Below are 23,364 nucleotides of genomic sequence, written 5' to 3' on the forward strand. Positions count from 1 at the left end.
GACTGCCACGTACATCCCCTGCTTGTACAGTGAGGAAATGGCTACACATGCAGACTTCAACATTATGGCTCTACCTGTCTCTGTTAGATACTGTTAATTCGGCAGTTAATGCAGACAGGAACCATGAGTGTCTCTTACCTAGAGAGGAATATTTTAGAATAAAGACTCTGCCAACTTCCTGGTTATTTCTTCTCTTTCAATGTACACAATAATTACTTACTAAGAGCTGTGTGTCATTGCTCTGTCTTCTGAAAACTGCTGCTTTCCCTTGAAAGAGTGTGAGATTGTAAGTAAAAATATGCAAGGACACTGATGCTTGTAAATCCACTGGAACTGCTCAAAGGTACAAGATTAGCTCTGTACCTGTATAGCACAGAAAATATTAATAGCACAGAAAACCTTAATCCAGGAATTATTTACAGAGTATTTGAGTCAGTTATAGCTTCTTTAAAAATATTCTTTTATTTAAGTTTCCCACTGGTTTATTCATGGGAATTGTCAATATTCCCAGTAACTTGCTAGGATAAATAATATTAAAAGTTTTCAGTTTCTACTTATTAAATTAAGATCCTAGATGCTAAGTTTATGTTGGCTAACAGTGATAAATAAAAAAATAAAAAAGAAAATAAATAAAAATGAACCAGGGAAGTAAGTGAGTTTCATGATTTCTTTTATGTTGAAACTGAAAGCGATAGTATTCTTTCTGTCTGGAATACAATCTCCATGTTGTTAACTGATTGTTAAATGATATAGCTGCCAATGGGTTCTGTTTGTTTTGTTGGTTTGGTTTTTTTTACTGCATGTTAGCATTGTCAGAGGAGGAGAGCAGCTAGACAAAATCATAGTTTAGAAGCCAAACCATGTGATTTAGTATGTACAGATAATGTTATTCTGAAACATTGGTCTCTTGTGGACAAAGGTCTGCCCACATGTGCATTCCTGTCAGTGTTTTGGATTGTGAATCAATAATTACGGATCAATAATATTTCTTAAAAAATCTGTATTTTTTTTAACATGAGCTAGCTCCAAGTGGTTTGGAGAAGCTTCAAACAGCAAAGTTCAAAGCTGAAATTAAAAATCATGTTTAGTAACTCTTACGCTGTGTTTGCTTAAGCCTCTTGGGTACTTCTCCATTGAATTGGAATATTCCCTAACTCACTTTGGTTCTGCCTTCTGGTATGCTCAAAATAGCATTTACCTGAAGAATTAGGTGCTTAATACACATTAGTTTCAGACACTTAGACAAGTGGTTCCCAAATCCCTCTTGCAGTGAGAAAAAACCCATCTTGCAGATGGGATTGATGCAGTATAAGTAGCTGAGCAGACAAAGGCTGCTCAGCATTCCACAGGAAGCAGCAGAAGTGGCAGCTTAAAAATCACAGCAAGGTAATGAGGACGGCTAGTTTCATTTATATATCTTAGTAGCAAAAGCATTTGCCTACAAAGAGGGAAAACTAATGTTAGGTACCTGCAGTCTTGATTCACGGTGTCTATCTCCAGAAGGGCGAAACTTCAGATGACTTGCCTCATATTTCTTCTTTACAGCTTTAGGGAGCTCCACTCAGCATGAAAAGTCTTTGGATCACCCTCTGTGTCCAAGACACTACAGAGTGTAGAAGACACTCCGTGTAGAAAGACACTACAGAGAAGTGCCCCCATGCTTTAATTTTCGCTCTCGAAGCAAAGCATCTGAAAGGTAGTAGATGTAACGTTTCAACTGGAATTTGAGTCACGTATTCTTTGCTGGAATTTAGTTATAGCCTCTTGTCTGTATTATCCTGTAAGTAACTTAGATGTTTTATTTACTTTGTTTGGTTTATTTGATAGAAGTAAGTAAAAAATGGGGCTCTTAAAGTCATCATCAAGGTGAAGAGCAAGAAACTCAGTTTTAACATTGGTATCCAAAATTATTCTTTCACATCCAAAATCTGGTTCCATAAGTGGATGCCATCCTTGCTGGCCTTGCCCTTGTATCACTTTCAACATGAAAGAAGAAACAGGCTATAGGCAGAGGTAAGAAAATTTCAGTGCTGTCCGTAGGCAACTAGCTGTAAATTTACACCAGATAAGAACTGGGTGATTATGTGGTGCTAAATGAGCTAAAAGGCAGGGTGCATTCAGCTCAGCCCTGTGCTAACACCTTCACAAAATGTTTGGGTCAAAGTGGGTTTCCTTGTTAGACACTGAGAGAAAGGAATAACAGAAGACGCCTAAAGGAAGCTCAGTCACTTTTGAAGGTCATGGTGGAAGGGATGCCACAGAAAGCTTAGCAAGAGAGGGAAAGTGGACAGACATCTCTGCTGTTTTCTTTATTGTGTGTCCTTCCACAGTATGGAAACTAGATAGACAGCAATTGCAGATATACTGTGTAGTGGTAACAGACATCAAGATATGGCAACTGGTAGAGGGTCACACATAAAGTCTTTTTATGCTATGCTTCTTGGTTTTCAGGAGCAGAACCAGATCTATGTATAAAGAGCAGTGAGATGGCATAATTTTCTCCAGCTAGTAGTTCTCATAGTATGATTTGCAGATACATAGGATATTTAAAGAAAAGGTATTTATTAATTTCTAACTAATCTTTATACCTCACTGTAAATTTTATGTAGTAATTGTAACCTGCATTCTGCTTAACTAAGTGGAAAAAGAGACTAGTTTATCCTTGCTATGTCTGTCAGTAAGGTATGACATGAAAGTCAGTAGGGCCAAGAGCTCCTGGATGTATCACATTAGTTGCCATTCACTGGAAGATTTAAGTCCTCAACATTCAGTACTCTCTAACAGGTAATTTGCATTTAGATTGGCTGAGCAGATAACTGGGGGGAAAAAAATCAGGAAGTCTTTTTATGATACAGTGTTTTTTCCTGGGAGCACTGAGATCTGTTATGTTCACCCTAGCAGAGCAGGTGTGAGAAATGAGCTGACTCTTGTAACAACTCCCAATAACGGGCATTTGTAACAAGCAGGGTAGACCCGTTGCTAATACTTCCCTGTGTGGACAGAACACGCTTGAAATGCCCATCCAAAGGGCAAATTGTACAAGCAGTCATAAAGCAATGAAAGCATTTTACTAAGTAAAAGCCTGGATTCAGTTCAAAAAGATAAATCTGCACTTGGCCAAGTTAAACATTGTGATAGAAATGTTGGATGAGACATGTACTACCGATTTACCAAAAGCAATCTCTCCCCTGAAAACTAACTTTAATTACATAAAGGTTTACTTAGAAAGTAATGCAATTCAAGATTGAGAAAATACCTAACAAATGTCACTTTGAAGTAAATCTTTAAGTATTTTTCCATTGATCTACCTATGTGCTTATGGAGATAGATAAACCAGAAACTCAATCAGTAATTTGTTTGCCTGGATGCCTTTCTAACTCTCTGTTGTGCATACGAGGAAGTGCCTAGGTCTTGATAGGACTAAGTAGTTCTGAGTTTATTAGTTCTGCTTGAATCCAGAAAAAAGGTATTCTTTGTGGCATATAAAGGCAGAATAATTTCTGTGCCTAGTGATTGAAGCCTACAAGGATGTATTCTAGTCCCACTCTTCTCTAAATCTAGTCAATTTATGTGGAAGCCATGGAGTAGCAGTCTTATGGTGAAAGACACAGGCTATGATTCTGGGTGTCTAAGGTTGGGTTTAGAACAAAATAAATGCAGTGAAATATATTTTTCTTCTCACAGGTAGGGAAACTGAGACAGTTTAATGAGACAGAAGCAAGTTACTTTCATAACCTTATCTACACTTGGAAGCTTACTAAAATACCTATCACTGAATAGCAGTGTCCCCTTGAGGATTTACAGCAACATGATTGTACTAGAATAAATTAGGGGTAATTATTTCAGTAAATCTCAAAATGCATAAAAGATATAAAGTGCAACATTAAACTGCTGAACAATATTTTAGCTAAACATACTCTTATTCTTTCTTTATATGGGAACTCTGGTTTTAGCATTTTTTTCCATTTACTGTATAATTCATAACAGCTATGACGTGGGTTTTCCCCTTCTTCCTCTGAAATACGTGAGTTACATTATAATTTCCAAGATATTGAAGTGTTTACTGCCAAGAGAAGGGAACTGCTTCTTGTTTTAGTATAAAACCAAATCAAATAGTAAGTGAAGTCTGTTTTTCATGGCTCCATCTATGAATGCACAATAGATCTTCATGTGAACAAGGGAAATGTGCACTTTCTTTGAACTCTGTCCTCTTCTCATCACTGTTTCATTTTTTTGTTTAATTCATAATGTTTTCATTACATTAAGGGAACAACAGGGTAGCCCTCCTGTCGATAGTGGAATAGCTATGTTTCCTTACGCTATAATCTACAGGGTAGCTTGTTTTGTTTGAGTTAAAGTCCTGTTGACTTTGCATTTCTCTAAGAAAAACCTACACATTTTTTTGTTGTAACTGCTTTTTCATAGTAGCAGTTTCATGGAGTATATAATCAGAAATGTATTGATAATCATGTCAATATATTACAAATATATTTAAAAATAAACAAGCCACCCATCTAAAAAAAACTATTAAATTAGGCTATCATAGCTAACCTGGGTAATTTTTCATTTAACTGGTAAAGACTCAGAATGGAAAACAGTGTGGAAGTGTTGAAATGAAGTTTGCTATGATGTTAAACTATCCAGATTTAATTTTTCTTATCAGTATCGTAAAATTGAGCATTACTCGATGATAAACCCATATTTGGGGGAAGAAGGAGAGAAGATACCTGTTTAAAAGTCCTCAACCTGTTGTACACGTGGCCCACAAAATTATCTGATGTTGCTCAGAGCCATGGGAAATGAAGCTGCGACTAAAGTTGCTGCTAGTCTGTTTTGCTATTCAGTGTAGTTGCTTGCATGTGGTCCTTGTCTAACATTGTAATTATGCAAATGATACGGGCTGAAGACAGCTACCTTAGAGAACAGATGCTTCTAAGCTGGAATTCTGAAATTAAACTAGTCATTGATAAATATTATGTATTTTCTTGCTCTCTCCTCCTAGTACTGGAGAAAGAATATTGTGTAATTTGTCTATTGTAGTGACTTTCCCTTCCTGCTCTTCCCCATGTTTTTAATACATAAAAATACAGAATGTTAAGGCCAGAGAGGATCAAAGGGAGCATGCAGTATGGATTTCCTCTCCAATGCTCAATCAAGGGTGCCTAAACCATCCCTGAGGAAGACCTCAACTACCTATTAATGTTCTCAATATGGTTATTTTCTTAGTTTCTTCAGATAGTATAATCTGGTGTTTAACCACACTGCTGAAAAGCTTCTCCAACCTTAATCTTTGCTGTCAATAGTATTCCTTCTTGTTCTTCTCCCTTGGACATGAAGAACAATTGATTATGGTCCTTTTTCTGACGCTTTTACCATGTCTCCTCCATCTTCCTTTCTAGACCAAACAAACTCGCTGGCTTTTGTTCTTTTTTCAGACTTGTCCTCTTTTTAAATACTCTTATTCTTTTTTTTTTTAAAAAAAAAAAAAAAAAAAAAACAACACCAAAACAGCAGAATTCTTTCTAGTTCCTTGCTAGTCATGTGGTTCATAAACTGGACACAGAATTTCCTGTGAGGACTCATCAAAGCCAAATTTGTAAGATTAGTTATCATTCCCATTATTGCATCCTAAAAGGACATGGTTCTTTGGAAGGACATCACTGTATAAACCACTGGAACACTAGCCAATTTCTGTCCCCACCATCTAGCTAAATATTTCTTATTCTGTATTTTGAGTATTCTGTATTTTATTTTCTCACAATTGCACATTATTGTGTTCTTTTATTTGATCCAAACCCAGTAAGATGAAACTACTTTACTGATTTGTCAAAATAATTTTAAATTCTGATCCTTTCACCAACGGTATTTTCTATTCCATCATGAATGGTTTTGATAAATAAAAATTGGAATTTGGAAATATCTCTTTGAGTGTTGTACAGTATTCTCCCAGCATGACAGGGAGCTACTGAAAACTTCTTGTTTGAAAGTGAGTTTTTCCAACTGCTTGTATACACTTTTGATGCTAAGGCTCATAAGCCTTGTGCTTTAGGATGCCAACATTTAAAAATTACGTTAATGTCAAAGTTTACTGCTACTTGTTATTTACTAGGCTGCTGAGGAAACTGAACAGGCTGAATATCTTCTGTGCTTGACAAATCATTCCAGTGGTTTAGTATTCCATCTTTTAGGTATTTTCACTTTCTCAGCATCTTTTGTTTCCTAATGGTATCCTCACTATTCCCATTGTCTTCCTGTTTCTTCTTACTTCTAAACCTTTCTCATATAACCCCATATGCCATATCACATTCCCTCACATCTTAGCTTTTATTGATATGTCCTTGGTCTCTTACGTTCATCCTTTCATTTTCTGTATGATTCATTCTTCACTGTTCCAAGTTATTGAGGAGCTCTCAATGCAGCCATAATGGTCTCTGCTACTCCTACTATCTATCTTTTACTGTGGAATAGTTTGGTTTACAAAATAAGCTTTCAGTAATCCTACCTGTACTCCTTCCTTCCTTAAATTCTTTCAGAAAATGCCTTCACTTACCATCTCCCTGTTTGCTGAAATCTGCTTTTCTGAAGACTCTTGCCCTATTTAACTACTTTTGCAATCTTTGTTGCATTAGAATAATAAAATTTGTGGTTTAATAATCACCTCCTAAAGATAAATATTTATTCTTTCCCAGGAGTCAGGACTGTAACTAAAAGGAATACTGCTATGAAGGAAGAAGCTACTGTCTAAAATAATATTTGTCCTTTATATGTTCAAAGGACTTAACAGATTCATCATCCAGTTTACAAAAATAATCCACTTTTTTCGTACCTTTTTAAACCAAAAAAATTTTCTAGTAAATCTGTGGATGAAACTAGTGCAAAGTCCTGCAGATGTATTGAGAACTGGTCTCTAGTTTCAGTGAAGAAGTGGCCTGGGGGAGGCGGGGGAAGGCCTGAAGGAAGTTATTTATTCAATATGAATGTAAATTTATTCAACACAAATATATTATATAATTTATATAATTAACAATATAACATATAAATAATAAAACATATATAAAATGATATAAGTTAGATTTATATAAAATTATTTAATATAAATGTAAGTGCAATATTCTACACATGTGCAAATACAGGATAATGAGCAACTCTTTAAATACAAGTTTTATGTAAATCTTGAGGTTATAGCAGATTCACAAGCTGAACTTGAATTAACAATGTTGCATTGTTGCAAAAAGGCACATTTTGTAGCAGCTTCGTTATAAAATTAGCTGTGGGCTGGACTACCTTGTCCTCTTCTCAGGTATGGTGTACCGAGAAGGATGTGGACTAGGTGGAGAGGGATAAGCTGGGAGCAGTGACAATGATACTGATCTAGGAAACAAGAGGACATGTTGAAAGAAGGTAGTGTGTGTTGTGTACAGAGAGAATACTGAGGGGTGATACAAGACCACTTCAAAGAGGAGGCAATATGTGTTTGGTTTAGATAGACAAAAGGTAACTGGTCTAAACTGCAGCATGAGAGATTCAGGTTAGACTAAGAAAAATGGCTGGTGATAAGGATACTTAAATGTTGGAATAGTCTCATTTCTTCTTAAAAGCTATAGATAATAGAGCACTCGCATTTTTTTCATAGAAAATTTTCTAGTTCCATCCTGGTCCCTAAGTAATATAAGTTATGTGTAAGGTAGAAAATCTCTCAAGGTTCTGCCTATCTCCTGTATTTTAGCCAATGATATCTCTAGATTACATCATATCTCTGAATTGCCCCATTTTCTCTCCTACTGATAGCTCTTAGCCCTGGGGGATTTATCAGATACCCTAAAGAACTGAAAATATAATTGAAAACCTAACATCGGTGTTGCAAGGCTGTGAGTTCTTAGCCATCCACATTTTTATCTATCTTTTCAAAAGGTAAACTTCATTAGGCCTAATTGAAAGCCTACTGAAATCAAGGGAAGTTCTGACTGTTTTCAGTGGGCTTTGAATCAAATAGTTTTAGCCTTGTTAAACATATGTTACTTTGGTCTTCTCATTCTAACCCCAACTACTCATTGAGTAGCCTGTCTGTCCAAAGATGACTTAGTTTGACATTTTTTGCTAAAGTCTCTGGGTTACTGATACAAAAAGTGTATTTTCCTGACATAGTAAGATTTTTGCAATTTTTTTTCAAGAATTGAAGTTTCTGTGGAGAAAATACCCCAAACTGTCATCCAAGTATTTAAATTGCTATAGATTTTTTGTGGCTCGAAACTCTGTAAGGGTGGCTGGTTGCTGTGGCAGAGAGAGGTTTTCACATATTTCTCAAAGTGAGTATTTAACCTTATGTATCTAGAACAAACGAGTGCTTCCTCTTCCTACACCCTTGCCACTTCAAAGAGAGGTCTTACTCAGCGTGCTTGAAAAAACTGCTGTTCAGTTTTTCTCACTTAGTTTCTGCATCTCAGTCTGATGCAAAGGAGAGGGAACTCTGATTCCGAGGAAATCCTGCTCAGCTTTGAGTTGTGCTCATGGCTTATGAGAAGAGTGGTAGGATTTCATGCAGCCATGGAGTTTCACAACAGCAAATTATATCCGTCTTTTCAAGAAAACATTTTGAAGCATTGCCATTACTTATGTATTTAAAAGGTTGGGTAATTATAAAGCTACAATCACATATGTTAACTGAATTTGCTATTGTGCATGTATCTAGCAGTAAAGTTTTAAAACAGTTTTAATAATTTATTTTTTTATTCTGTACACTTGCAATCTTGTAGTGTAATTACCAGTGTGTCTTTGATTTAGGCAACACAAATATTTTTAATGGCTCTTTTATCCTAGGCTTATGTCTGGAAATCTCTTAGAAGCTACTGTGTAATAAGTTCGGATGTCTTTTATGAGGATTGTACAGTTTTAGAGGCTCTATTTTGAAAGCTGAACTGCTGTGCTTTGATAATATCTGTCATGCAGGATATCAGAAAAAAAGCAGAGTGACTGTAGTAGGTAGTCAGCCTACAGACACAACTTTGCCTTATCAGTGCTGTGAGAAAGTAAGGTACCATTCTGACAGAGCTGAGACAAGTGACTTATTCAAGGTTTTACTGGAAGCCCGTGACAGAGCATGGAGCTAACTCAAATCTTTTGAGTTCAGGTTTAGAGCTACAGCTTCACTATCATTATGTTCTCTTGTCCTGATGGGCAGTTCAGTAAAATTAGTGATTGTGTGAACATGGTTCTGTGTTAAGAAATTAGTATTAGGGATAAATCGTACAATTTTTGCTCATCTGCTTAAGTAAACTAATCTAATTCCCTTTTAATGGAGAATAGGTTCTGTTTTATGAAAGACATGATTGCATAAAGCAAATTAAAAGAACCATAATCATACAGTATTGTGATAACAGAGACGTAGAAAACCAGTTTGAGGTCTGAATGAAACAGTAAAGCCCATGATGAAACAACATCCTCCAGGCCACAGCAGAATCTTCCAACCACATAATTTAGGTCTTCTCAAAAGAAAGGGTAGCCTTATGGCTTTGGATTGCTGAGGCAGAGAGACAGGACAGGCAGAACCAGAGATGGACATATGCCAAAAGAACAGTAGTTCTCATGCCAATGTCAAGAGAAAATGTGCCAATCTGCAGTGCTTCTGCCTACAGATTGTCTTCCTTGCTTAGTCCAAAGAGAAGGCCTTTCTGTGGTCGCTGGTGCTGTGTGATGTGGAACAGAAAACTTTGATTAGGAACTTTGTAGGCAAAAGTAGCTTACATCATCTACCTATTTAACAGGAAAGTCATTAAAGGTAAGTTACTTCATATTGGAAATTTTTCCTCCCCTCCCACAAACAGCTGTTTTCATTAGGCTTAAACATCTTCACCTGAGGTGTGATGTCTATCATGTCATAGGTTTTGTTAGGATCCACTCTCTGGACTGGAGGCCTTAAGTGTTGGAGAGCAGAATGCTGAAACAGCAGTATCTTCACACACCTGCAGATCTCTTGCTTTCTAGTTATTTGTTACCTTTCTCATCTTATCCCACTTCATATATCACTGCTGTCTCTAATGTTTATTTCATTTCACAACTGGATCTTTTGCTTTGGTGGATTTTTTTTCCCCATATGCTTTTGTGCCTTCACAGTGGTTTAATTCCCATCCAGAATATTTGGAATGATGGTATCTTCCTTTACTTCGGAGTAGATATCCAACTCTTCTTAGGCAAACTAACGAACGTTAGACTTCTGTTGCCATTTCTGTTTTATGTCAATTGCCTATAATCTCTTTATTCTCACTGCTCCAATTTAATATTAGCTATAAACTTTTTCAGTCATGGATTGTCTTCTTGTTGCAAATGTGCGTGGGATGCTTATTACAAGACAATGGTTGTGAGCACTACAAAAATACAAGCAAACAACAACACTGGATCTAACTCATCTACTTTATTGTATGTTTACAAAACAACTAATTCTCCTGGAATTGGTTTAATCATGCTAGTGTTCATCCCATTAAGGGTAAATCTAATTTTGCGCTGATTCAAACTGCAAGTACCATTTGAAATTCAGAAATGCCTACTATAAAAATTCTAAAGAGTAAGTGGACACAAATGTCCCCGTACCACTTTTCTAAAGCTTTCATACTTAAGATATAACCTCAGACTTTCCTGGGGTAAAGTGAGAAACTGAGTGATTAAAGTATTCCTCCTATATGAAGTTTACAGACTGCTTTTCAGGATGCTTCATATTAAATACAAGGGGAAAAAAAAATGCTGCATTGGCCCTGACAGCAGCATGCAGAACATGATGGAGTGCAGGTCAAAATAAAATCACCCTGTGCAGGATGTGTCTGGAGGTGTGTGTATGTGCTGTGGGGTTGTAACACAGCTTTGGGAAGATGGGAGAGTTGTGTTAGAGAGAGAGGGTGTTAATAGTTTAAAGCTCTTTTAAGCTGAGAAGGGCTCAGAAGTCTGGATACCCTTACTTTTCAGAAAATACTCTGTCAGTTTGAACTGACATTGCCTAAGAAGTGGAAGAAAAAATTCAGTCTTCTCTTATTTTCTTTTAGGAAAGGATGAGTTTTGCTGTTTTGGTACAGCATTGATTTGGTCTGTATCTCGTATGCCAGTGTACAGTACAATACCTAAGTATAATGCACGTGGCATCTAAGCTGAACTGCAGCTAGCTCCACAGAAAGGGGCAGTTCAGTGCTCTTTCCTACCCACAGCTGCGTGATTCTGCCCTTTCCTTTGCCCTTGCCTTTGTCAGACCACAGGGGATCAGGGAAGACACACTAGCACGGAAGTAACCCTACAAAAATGTTAACAGTGGCAGGAAACGGAGGGAATGAAATAAAGTCGGACTACTCCCAACCCTTTAGTTTAGCTGAACTATCAGTCTGTGTTGTTAAAAAACACATTACTGATTATTTCTGTCAGGGTCAGCACAGAAGCAACTATAAGCCTGCTTTGCCATGCCAACTGATAGTCTGGGTGTATGCAGAAACCAAACCAGAGCACTATGGAAAATTTTACTGAAAGAAACTTAAGCGCTAATTTAGGCAAGCATTTTGAAGACTGCATTATAAGACTTGTACATCACTGGTAAAATGTAGGTGCTTCCTGCATTAAGGATTATCTAAGATTTTTAGATTAAGTTTTCTAAATAGCATGTATAGGTACCTCAATTTTTATTCTGCTACTTGAAGGTTCTAGAAATTAAATGAGGGTAGTAAGCTCTCCTTTCATTTTAGTAACAACACACACACAGACAATTGTTTGCCCTGATTTTTCAAGCAGTTTTAAAAAAGCTTACTTAAAATGTCTTTATGGTTTTAATGTTTGTAATTTATCTAATGTATCCTAAAGCTGTGTGATTTAGGAAAGATACTATATTGTTTTTTGTTATTAAAAAATGCCCAAAGCATGGAAAAGATGACAAATATATATCATCTAGAAAAAAGGGTAGATTACAAGGAAAAATAAAGTCAAGCTGGTTTTGGCTTCTGTTATGTAAAAAATAATGCTTTAGTAAAAACTGTAGAGTGCTTTTGAAGAATCATGTGATTTTTATAACTCTTGGGAGTTTGATGTTTCTTTAGCCATAACAATCAGGCATAACTGTAAGGAATTGTTGAGCCTGGAACTACTTTTGGTGCCATTGCTATTTTGACAGTTACCTGTGAAATTCAGTGTGGGGAAATAATTCAGCTGAATTAGATTCAGCATTTCAGGTAATCCCTGTTTTACAGCTGTTGGCATTTTCTCACTTCCTTAAATTAAATGAGATAGTTCTGAGCCTGAATCAGGTTGGCCAGTATGTATCAAACCAGTGATCACGAGCAGAAGAATATAACAGGTGAATACAGACAAAAGTTCACACTAATTGGAAAGAATTTTTTTGACAAGGAAATTTAAAAGATGACCCTTGGGCAAGATAAACTAGGAACATGACTGCTTCTACTGCTGTGTTAATGAACCTTGTTTATTTGAGCCTTAAATGTATCAGCTGCAATACTATATTATTACTTTTTGTGTGAATGCAAAGCTATAACATCTGAAGCTGCTTAGCTAAAGCTAAATTCAGTGGTTTTTTTTGGTTTTTGGGTGGGTTTTTTGGGCTGTTTAAAGTATGTTTCAGGCTGGAACCTCCAGTTTCTGATTTATTGATTTTTAATTTTACATAAAAAAACCTATAATTTCATGTTATTTAATTTGAACACATAATCTCTGGCTTATTCAGAGAAATTTATGAACAAGTAATAGCTTACATTGAGGAGAAATTTTTTTATTTGACTACTGGTAAGCATTCTCCTGATCTTTATAACAAGAAACTACAGTATTTATATTTTTTTTTAACAGACATTTGTAAATGTTTTTGTAATATTTTCTCCAACAAGACCAACATTAATCCAGTGAATGTCACACCTTCTTGGGATGTTAATGATGTGATTTTTCCACACTACCTACCACAAAAATACATTTTTTTTCCTATTTTCTGAAAAATATCAAATGATTCAGGAAAAAGGGCCCACCACAACAAAGAGTTTTCTTACTGTACTGCTCTTGTGATCTTTACCATGGAAAACTAACAAGTTAGAACCATAAAATTAAAGAACACCATAAAACAAAACCCTATGTCCAACAACTTGTCTTTCAGACGTCTTCACTCAGATTTTTGTAGCTCTAGAAAATAAGGGGTGTGGGATAGCAAATAAGCTTTATGCAGATTTTGCATTTCAGGGGTTTCCATTCGGAAAGCTCTGCTGATTCAGCTACTAAACCTGCCATATGTCATTGTATATAAAATTGCTGCTGTGCTGGCACTATTTTGCTGCTTTTGGTTTACATGCTTAACATTTTCTGTTTTCTTTGGTATCACAATACTGTGTTTGATATAAAGAAGTGTTCCTACACACAAACAAACACAGTCAAACTCAAGTTTTGTATATTCATACAGACCTGAAGTACTGTGGCAAGTTTGGTGACACTCAGTCATTGAACTTCAGTGTAGTCAGTGCCTGCATGGGCTATTTACCTTATATTTTCATTACACTGAGACTGGCTCCTTTTGACTGTCCATTGCTGCCACCTCATTTCAGCCGTTTTATATCTTTAATTATCACTTACACAGTCTTATCTGCTTGCTGTCTTATGAGGTGAAGAGTCTTGGGCCTCACAACTTACATGGGAGGCTGCCAAGAAGTCTGACTCATTCAAGAAATGCAAGTCTTTTTAGCTTGTTTTTTATGGCCACTATTACTGTAATATCTTTGGACTTTCCAGTTTTTACTTCTAATTCATGTATTTCCCCACAACAAGCAAGGGGTGGAGATTCCTTGTTTCCTTTGTTCCTCTGCCTCCTTGGCGTGGTAGAGGGAAATGCTGGTGGATGACAAAAAGATGGTTTCTTCTTGAAGTAGGTGGTGGCTGTATTCTCTGCAGAAAGTATTAGAATTATGAGCCTCATAGTAAATAACCTTTATTATTCATTCCTGAGAAGTAGGATCACATTGATTCATCTGAATGCACGCTCTTAGGGCACACAATCTTTACACAGTTATTTGACATCTTGGGTATTTTTAAGTTTTCCCCTTGTATTGCTTTTTGTTTTATTAGGTACCTTTTACATTGAAATTAAGTATCTTCTGCTGTCCAGCTCCCAAAGGATTTGGATGCATAACTGTATGGAAGTGTCCTGACAGCCCACTGAGGTCCAGAGTTCATTCCACCTCTCTCAGCACTCCCTGCAGAGTTGGGCAGCCGTGTGTCTTGCTGAATCTAAGACCTCCAGTTCCAATTATTCTTGCCACATGTCCCTAGTGGCAGCTTCTCTGCCTTCTTACATATAATCAGAGCAAGAGCCAGGTGCCTACCTTCCTTACCTCCCCTGACGCTGAGCTGATGGGTAAACATACCTCTCCTCTCACACCAAAGCGCTCTGAAGGCTGCTATGAAGCCCAAGTCCTCCAACAGTCTGTAATTACAAAGGCAGGAAGGATGACGCTGACTGCCAAGAGGACCACAGACACCAGTAGGTAGTCTGTGAGGAAAGCTGGATTGTTGTTGGAGTGAGCTATGAGACGTTTGGAACAAAATGCAGATGTGGTCTAAATGGGAGTAACCTGATCTTTTCCATCCAGATGTAGGTGAAGGAAAGGGTATCATCCAGATGGAGACTGTGCTGGATTGCTGGCAGGAGGTGATGGTTTCCCTGAAGATATGCTTTGTGGGTAGATATCTGTCCTGCCCCTGTATTCCTGTACAACCAGGTTTTGGTAAAATCTCTGTTCAGGACTAGGCACTTGTAAGGATCCAAACTGCCAAGGAAGTCAGATATCTGCTGGCAGAACTGGTATATTGTGGTACTAAAGCATTACATCAACAATATTAACAACTCAATGCATCAGGTGATTTGGCAGGACTTGGCCCCAGCATCTCTTTGGCCTCACAGCTTGAAAAGAGAATTATGACCCGGCTGAGATGCCTGTGTAGTGAGAGAAGACATAGGAGAAGGATAGGTGCCAGTCCAGCAGGGGCACAAAGTGCCTACTTGCTTTATTCTCAAGTCTTAGTCCTTCCTCTCTATGGTAAGATGCAGGAGGGAAAAAATGAGGAAATGGATCTTTCCATTCTTGTCAAATTGTTGTATCTATCCCTAGCTTAGTCACTGCTACACGCGCCATATGATTCTGTGAATGCCTTTCAAAAACCTATACATGCCCTGTTACATGGAGTGAATTAGACATCCACCTAGAACAGTTGCTGCCTTTTCAGGGGCAAAGTCTCTTGGAGCTGAAGTTAAAGTTGTGTCCATGACAGACCTTGCAGTCTTTATACCCCCTTTCTAATCTGTCATGTTGACTAGTATTTTTCTTGGGAGATTCATGGTTCCTGGTCTCCCCCTAAAGCTGTTTGGCTGAAAATTAAGAATGAGCTATGTGCAAGTCCATTAGCCAGCCTATGAATTTCCAAACTCCTCTATTCTCCTACATTTAGCCTGTCATCCTCAAAAATTTTACATGTGTCTAAAAGTCTTAACTGTAGCCCAGTCACCTGTTACTTGGATCCTTCTCAGATTAGAAGTTCTCTTCCCCTCAGCACGAACACAGGCAGACACACAGGTGCATCCTCCCAGAAGAGCTTTCTTCCATGAAGTCCTCTGCCTCCATTGATGTGATCTCCTGCCTTTATGGAAAACACTCAGGTCTCTCAAGCAGTCTCATATTCGTCAGGTTTAACAAAGGAGGCGTCATTTTACTAACCATGGGCTAAAGGACGGCTGTAAATGCCTCATCATGTTTGCCAGCCACCGATGTGAGACACCAATGCGCAATTCCAGTTGGCGAGATCTGCCAGCAGAAAAGAGGACATAAGTCAGTGCACATTGCCATTATTTCCCTAACGTATCATTGCTTGAAACCTGAGTGGGAAGGAGTCATGGTTTATCAATATTAGCTACTGTTTTGAGCAATAGAAGGCTAGGAGGATAAGCTTATCAATTTAGTTCTTTAAATGATAAATCAGAAGTGTATTTGGTGCATAACACTGAAGAGACGAGCCAAGTAACCTGTCCTTATAGCTGCAAGTATTCCTAGTGATCGTGCAGCCTTCTTTAGTACTTTATTGTTCCCCAATACAGATGTCAGTGCCTTGAGAGAAGTAATATGCCATCGCTGCCCTGACCAGTCTCACTGGAACATTCACTTCTAGTTGCAGCCCACCCATCTAAGGAGGTCATTTTAAGCTTGAGCCTGGGCAGTCAGTTCTTGTCTGAGTTGCGTTGTAGGCTGTAGTCGTGTCTCCTGGGTGGATTCAGACCTATGTTTGATGCTGATTGCCACTGGTGCTGTCTCCTGGATGGATTTCAGACCTATGTTTTAGTCTTGCTTTCACTCTGGTGCTGTCTCTGCTGCTTCTGACTGGGCTGTATGTGGGACTATGCTATGCAGGCACAGCAGGACTGTGCCCTGGCTGGTAAAGGACACTGCCTGTACTATGGCCATCCTTGGCTCCTGTGTGTCCTCCCTCATGGGGCAGCCTGTTCTTGCTGCTCCCTGCCAGTGAGGGTGGCTGCAGCTCACCCTCTGGCATCATGGCCACCAGACCAGATGAAGTAAACACAGGCAAGCATGGGCAGGAGAGTGGGACAGTCTCTGTCGCTGGCAGCAGGAGTTAAGCTGCATTGAATGTGAGGTGAACTTACACCTGACAGATCTTTCTCCCACCACAATCACTTACCCAGGGTTTACCTTCAGAAAAGCAGTATTTCATCCAGTGCCTTGAACTTCATGGTCTCTTGTCGCTTGAAATGACTGAAAATCCATATTGAGTTTCCTGTGCTGGTGATTTAAGGGCAAGGAGTAGACATAGCTTTGAAAATGTTGGAAAACGTTTAGGTGGAATTTGGAGGTGACCTTAAACGGGTTCCTCGTTTAGTCACAAAAGCCTGGGTTTTTTTAAAGTTTGTTCCTCCTCCTACCCACCCACCCCCCACTCCCAATTTTTTTCCCTTATTTTCACCTCTTCCTCAAAGTCAGGCATTTGAGTTTGGTTGGTTTTTTTCTTTTTTTTTCCCTCTCTGTCACTATTACAATCTTTTCATTAGATCAGTATCACACTGCTCATTTGCCTGGGAATTTCCCGCAGGAGTATGCCTTGCCAAAAGTAGTGTTATTTCATAACTGATTTACATGTGAACAGGTTTTTCAGGTTCTTGGTAAACTGTATGGACACATGTAGACTGGAAAATTGCACTTTTCTGTAGAAACTCTCCAAGATCACCAACCTTTTTTTTTTTTTTTTTTGTATAGCTACTTACACCTCACCAAATAATTGCCAGACAGCAGTGCAACCAAGGACTGTAGCCAGCATACAGTCATTATGGTTCCAGAGCCTTTTATCCCCCTAGAGGGGCACTGCACATCTGATATTAAATAGTTGCTTAGGTTAATAGTATGATGAAAATTTGAAATATTTTGTTGTTTCTCTTCCAAAACGTAGATGGTGAGTTGTGGGGGGAACCCAGCAGGTGTATGGAAGTTAGGAAGGTTTGCAGATTGAATTTCGTTCTTCCCCAAAATAGTACTTGTTGTGTGGGAATTCATGTTTAGTACCATTGCTTAAACTGTGAACGATCCTGAATATGTGCTTTTGACAGTGTGACTTGTCAGGCAGTGGAAGATGACAGCCAGAGAAGCAGGTCATATCACAATTTCTGCACCTTAGATGGCTAAAGAAGGGATGTGGTGAATACCTTCTTCCATGGCTAAACCTTGTCCCAGGGCCTTGTTGACAACATCCTTGTATGCTGAGAGCATGTACATCACTTTACTGCTGAAGTTCCTCCTCAGCCTGAGCTTGTGCAAACTGCTCTGTCATTCCCCCTTGCAAACTAAAACTCTGCAACCTGAAGCAGCAGTAGGGCACAGTTGCGGTTGCTCTGCAGCTCGAGACTCCACACAGACTGGATAAAGCACAAGAACCCCTAGCAGATGTAAGTTGAAATCAAAGCATCTGAGTATCCATGTTTGAAAAGCTCAGCTGGTGTAATTGAGCGTGTAGTGAGGCAAACAGATTTGAGTGTACACCCTTTAAAACCATTCAGTAAGGCTGCACTTTTAGCACTTGTTTCCATTTGTGCTAACTTGTAGGAATTAAACATTATCAGTATCTTTTCAATTCAGATTTTTCAGGTGATTTTTGAAGAGACACATCTGAAACTCACAAGGTTTTGCTGAAGAACTGTGTCATTTAAGAAAACATAAACTTATGGTGTGGTTTTAATCAGCCAATATGTAAAACCAGTTTTAACCTGATATATAAATAATCTCACAAATTAAGTAAAGAACATGTAATTAAATGGTTAATGTTGCTGAAATAAACGTTTTGCTCCTTAAATGAAATCTTTCAGCCACTGAGTTCTGTGCAGATTTCCCCCCCTGCTTTGTAAGAGTATTCTATATAAAGTTTTAACATGCCTATGCGTTTAACTGTCTAAATGTAATTTTTGTAGTAGTTCAGTGTATGTACAATAAAAAAATTTGAAAACATAGCTCTTAATAAAATAAATGTCGCATATGACATTTTACTTAAATCCTATGGGTCTGATATTTATGTTGAAAACACTAAATTTTATACTCTAATATTTATTATCTCAAGCATGCACTCCAACGTGAGCGAGCCATTGTCTGCGATGCAAGTGCTGGTGTTTTGGTTTTCTATTCACATCACTCAGTCCTCAGATGCCCTCTGCTGGCCACAGGCAGCAAAGCAAAAAGTGTGTAAGGTTGGGAAACCTGATGTGACAATGTGAGTTACATCATCCCGCACAGACTCTGGATTTTAAAGGAATTCCTTATTGAAGTTATTTAAAGTTTATGACTGTATAATGTGGAACAACTTAAAAGGGAAAAATTAACTAGTGCTAGTTATACTTAAAGATATTTCTAAAGAAAAAAGAATATATTTTCTTGTTCCGTGATTAAAACACACTTGGTAATATCTTTTTTCCCAGCTCCAGGATGCAAAAAACATTATGTAACCGAAAGTAATAGTGTTCTGGGAAAAAAAAAAATTACAAGTTCTAACATACTGATATTCAAAAATCATAGAGTAAGGAGAAGCCAAATATGTAACATAAAATTCTAGCTAGGGGAGAGTAAAGTGTTTCACTACCGGTGTTCACTGATGTGTCAGAGTTGCCTTCCCTTACCCAATCAGCTGTAAGTAGAAGGGGGAAATCTAAATTGCTTTGTGTTGTACTGACTGAGTAATGGGCCCAGAGGGTAAAAGATGTTAATGAGATCAGGTCACTGTGTGACAGACAGTTAAGTGTGGTTCTAGAGTATGCATACAGTGACAGTATACTGATTAGTAGCGTGAAAAGACATCACCAGTAAAAACTTTCTGAACTTTTTTAAAGTTTTCAATATGGAAAGTGATTGATATATTTGAAGTGTAAAATATTACTGCTTTCATTTTCTCAAAGCCCTTCTCTTTAAAATATATGAACACATATATACATTAATCTTCTCCTTGATAGTCTTATAGATACTCAGAACAAGGTTAAACTTTCCTTGTTAAAGAGAATATTGTCACAAGCTAAAGGTACCTAGGTAATTCTTACTGTTAGCGTAAGATCCTGATTCTTTTAAGGCAAGACAAAATTATTCAAAAATATTAAACAGATGAACAGCATATTTGGAAATTTCCCATTTCTGTTGTTCATACCAGCATCCATGGCTCTGGGAAAGCATAGACACTGTTTAGCGGTACTGCACCCTAACAAACTTGTAGTGTCATCAGATTTTTAAAATATTGCCTTTAGGTATATTTCTGGTTCACAGAATTGTGTTTGTGTGATGACATCATCAGCCTTTTTTATATGTCAGTTTTGTAAGCTTCGCTGATGCCTATAGAGCTATAACTGGTCTTTGAACTGCAAAGTACCACCAATTTAGATTCAACTTCTGACTGGTAGTGTCAAGTAAGTCTCTTGGTGTTTTTCTTTGGGTTTATTTTTTTTGGCAGAATGGCACTCACCTTTGAGGATGGTGACATGGTAGTTGTGATGACAGAATGCACATCTTTTAGGCCTCTTAATGACATGGTGAAAATTACGGATCCAAAAGAACTTAATAGATAGCAGTATTGAGAACTATTCCATTCTTACATTAAGGTGACCACCAGTTAATTCTCATTTCCAGCATACCAGTTCTAGTGATTTATTCCAGTCTCGTGCACTCCATTGTATGCTCCTAATATGGTTATTAAGTGGTTATGAGCAGTTTTAGAGGAGTTATATTCTGTCATATAAATCTGACATCTATAAACACTGGAACATGAGAGACAAATTATATTTCTGTTACTGTGAACAACTAATAGCACAAATTTCAGTACTCAGGTTTAAACTGTGCCTTGTCTAAACCTCCAGAGCTTGCAGGATCCAAAATTGTTCACTGGCTGTGACACTTGTTTTCTTGAAAGAATATGTACTTCTATGGTTTGATTTGAAGGAAATCAGTAGGGCTAGAACTTAAGGAGTGTTGAAATACTGCTTTGTGAAGTTGAGAAGAGAGGAATACTAATGTGGCATTTTCAGAGTGGTGGAAAAAATGGCTAGGGGGAGGCCCTTTACTAAGGAAAGTACTGTGCAGTGTCAGACATATATGGCAGCAATAGTGGCTAGTTATTGTACATATGGAGGGAGAAAATGGGAGGAGAAAACCAGAGGGAACAAGTGAAAATACCAGTATCCAAGGTCTCGTCAGTTAGTCAAAGTATTTCCTTTAAACATGAAATTCCATCCTCACAGTACCTTGTGTGGACATGGAGAAAACTATTGGGGATGCTGTTTCCAGCAATGTTCATATTACTGTATCCTATTTTACTTGCACAGACTCCCACTCTAAGACAAAGAATTCAAGACAATTTTTTAAACTTTCATAAAAGATCCTTCCAAAATCCTAAAGTGTAGGCATTTGAATTATTAATTTTATCTGCCTTGGCATAAATCTGAATGTGTGGAAGATTTATGATTAAAAGATACTTTAATTATCTGTGAGATAATGCCATTATATTGTCTGCAAAACCATATTACCCTTTTTTGATTGGTTTTAGAACTGTGTGTGAGTAAAATGAAAGCATGTAAAAATGTAACCTTGAATAATGTGTGTCAGGCTTAAATTTTTTGTTGCCTGTATTTCTTAAACCTTGTGAATAGATACTGAATATAGTCTAGACTTCTCCTTTAAATTATTCACAGATAAAAATTAATTTACTAACCACAAGATGCCATTATTGTTACAGAAAAAAAGCATTGTCAGTATATTTATATGGCAATGCTAGTAACAAATGACTTAACATATTCTAGATGATTTAGATGCATAGATTTGTGTTATATATATTAATGTTTTAATCTCTCACTTGCCACAGTTATCTATATTCTCCCAAACAGGTAGTTGAAGCAGGGCTCCTTACCAAACCTCCCAAAATCTTAAGAAAAGCACAAGGAGGAGAAAAGTACAACTCCAGCTGGAGGAACAGTGCAACTTTAATATAATTCTCTAGCCAAGGCGATCAACTGAACAGCGCTTAGTAATATTTTTCAATTTATTGGTCATAAAAATCTTGATTCTCAGAGGGAAACTTGAGCAGTGATGGAAACAGTGGTATGGAGGCCAAATAGAGAACTGTCTTGAGTGAATTTACAGTAGGTTAACTGCAAGAACCACACTATTCAGTGAAATAAAATAAAAAATGTATTTAAACATTCTGGGTATAACGGGTCCTTACCCCTGTGTTCCAGTTAAGACTGGTGCCATGGGCTTGGCGGAACAGGCTGCTCACTCCAACCCATCAGTGTGCCCACGTGCTGGCTAGTAGCCTGTCACCTGTATGTAGCTGTTCTAGATTTTTGTACAGTCCTGGATATCTTTGGATGCCCCTTGCCAGGACTGTTTTCACTACTTATTATTTTGAACTTAGTCTCCATAAGCCATCAACAGCCTCTTGAGTTATGCAGTCCCAGGAGAATCTCTTTGAGTATCCCCATACCCAAAGTTGATTAGTAGTCATTATTTGGGTCCCTGTCACCTTCTGGCATCCCATCCAAGGGTGTTACAAAGTTTTAAATTTTTTGTCAGCAATTGGTTCACCCTGTGACAAGACAACATAGATAAAAATTAAGTGTCATGATGCTTCAACTATAGGCTTCTGATGTAGAGTCAGATGAAATCATTGCTATCTCCTTGCTTTCACCTGTCTGGGTCTGTCGCTGCCTATAAGTGCACAGATAACCAGCAAGCAGTTCTAAAAATGTTTGTATAAATTATAGAAGGCTATTTTTACAAGATAACTAGTGCACTTTTCTAGTCATATGTGCTAATCTTCAGGCACATGTTCCACCCCTTTCTAGAAATCTCAGTATTACTTATGCATCATTTACATGACAGATCTCATTAAGATTCTTCCTTTAATATTTGATTATTATTAACACAAGTAAAACAGATTTCCATAACACATAAGGGATAGAGGTTTTTAACAGCATAACATGCTGATCTATTGAAATATCCTGCTTTATAATGTCCTCTTTGTGTTACTCTGTTGTTCCTTGTCACAACCTTGACACTGGGATTTTTTCCAGTCATCATCACAATGTTGGCCGGGTACAGATCAGAAAGAATTCAGACTTACAGGAACAAGTAAATTAGAGTTATCCTTCTCGGAGGTTATCTTTGAGTAGATGGCTGTAAAAAGATTTTCATCGACTGTAAGTCCTGGTGTGATTGAACTGGTAGTCTAGTACTGTCAGCTTGTCACTGATCGTGTTTTGTCATAACCTTCTCCAGTGCTGTCAGTATTGGACACAAGCCTCCACGTGTTACTGCTTTATGTTTCCTTGGTGTACTAATCACAACTGGAACTGATTTTTGGTATATCTGTGTAAATTGGTGTGTGAAATCTGCTTGAACTGCTTAACAACATTCTATGAGAAGTATTGGTATTTGTACTGTCATCCTTCAAGATCAAGACCTTTAAGGGTGAGCGTCAAGAGGACAGGCTCAGTGGTGCCCAGTGACAGGACAAGGGACAATGGGCACAAACTGCAGCACAGGAGGTTCCATCTGAATATAAGGAAAAAATTCTTTACCTTGAGGATGACCGAGCCCTGGCACAGGCTGCCCAGAGAGGCTGTGAGGTCTCCTTCTGTGGAGACAATGCAAAACCCACCTGGATGCGACTGCGCAGCCTGCTCTGGGTGACCCTGCTTTAGCAGGAGGTTGGACTAGATGGTCTCCAGAGGTCCCTTCCAGCCCCGACCATTCTGTGATTCAAGTAACTTATCTCAAGTCTCTTCAGATACAAGTCCTGGACTACTGTATATTTACTTGGAACCCCAAA

Source organism: Falco naumanni, chromosome 2 (genome assembly GCF_017639655.2).
Source record: "Falco naumanni isolate bFalNau1 chromosome 2, bFalNau1.pat, whole genome shotgun sequence".
Lineage (NCBI taxonomy): Eukaryota > Metazoa > Chordata > Aves > Falconiformes > Falconidae > Falco > Falco naumanni.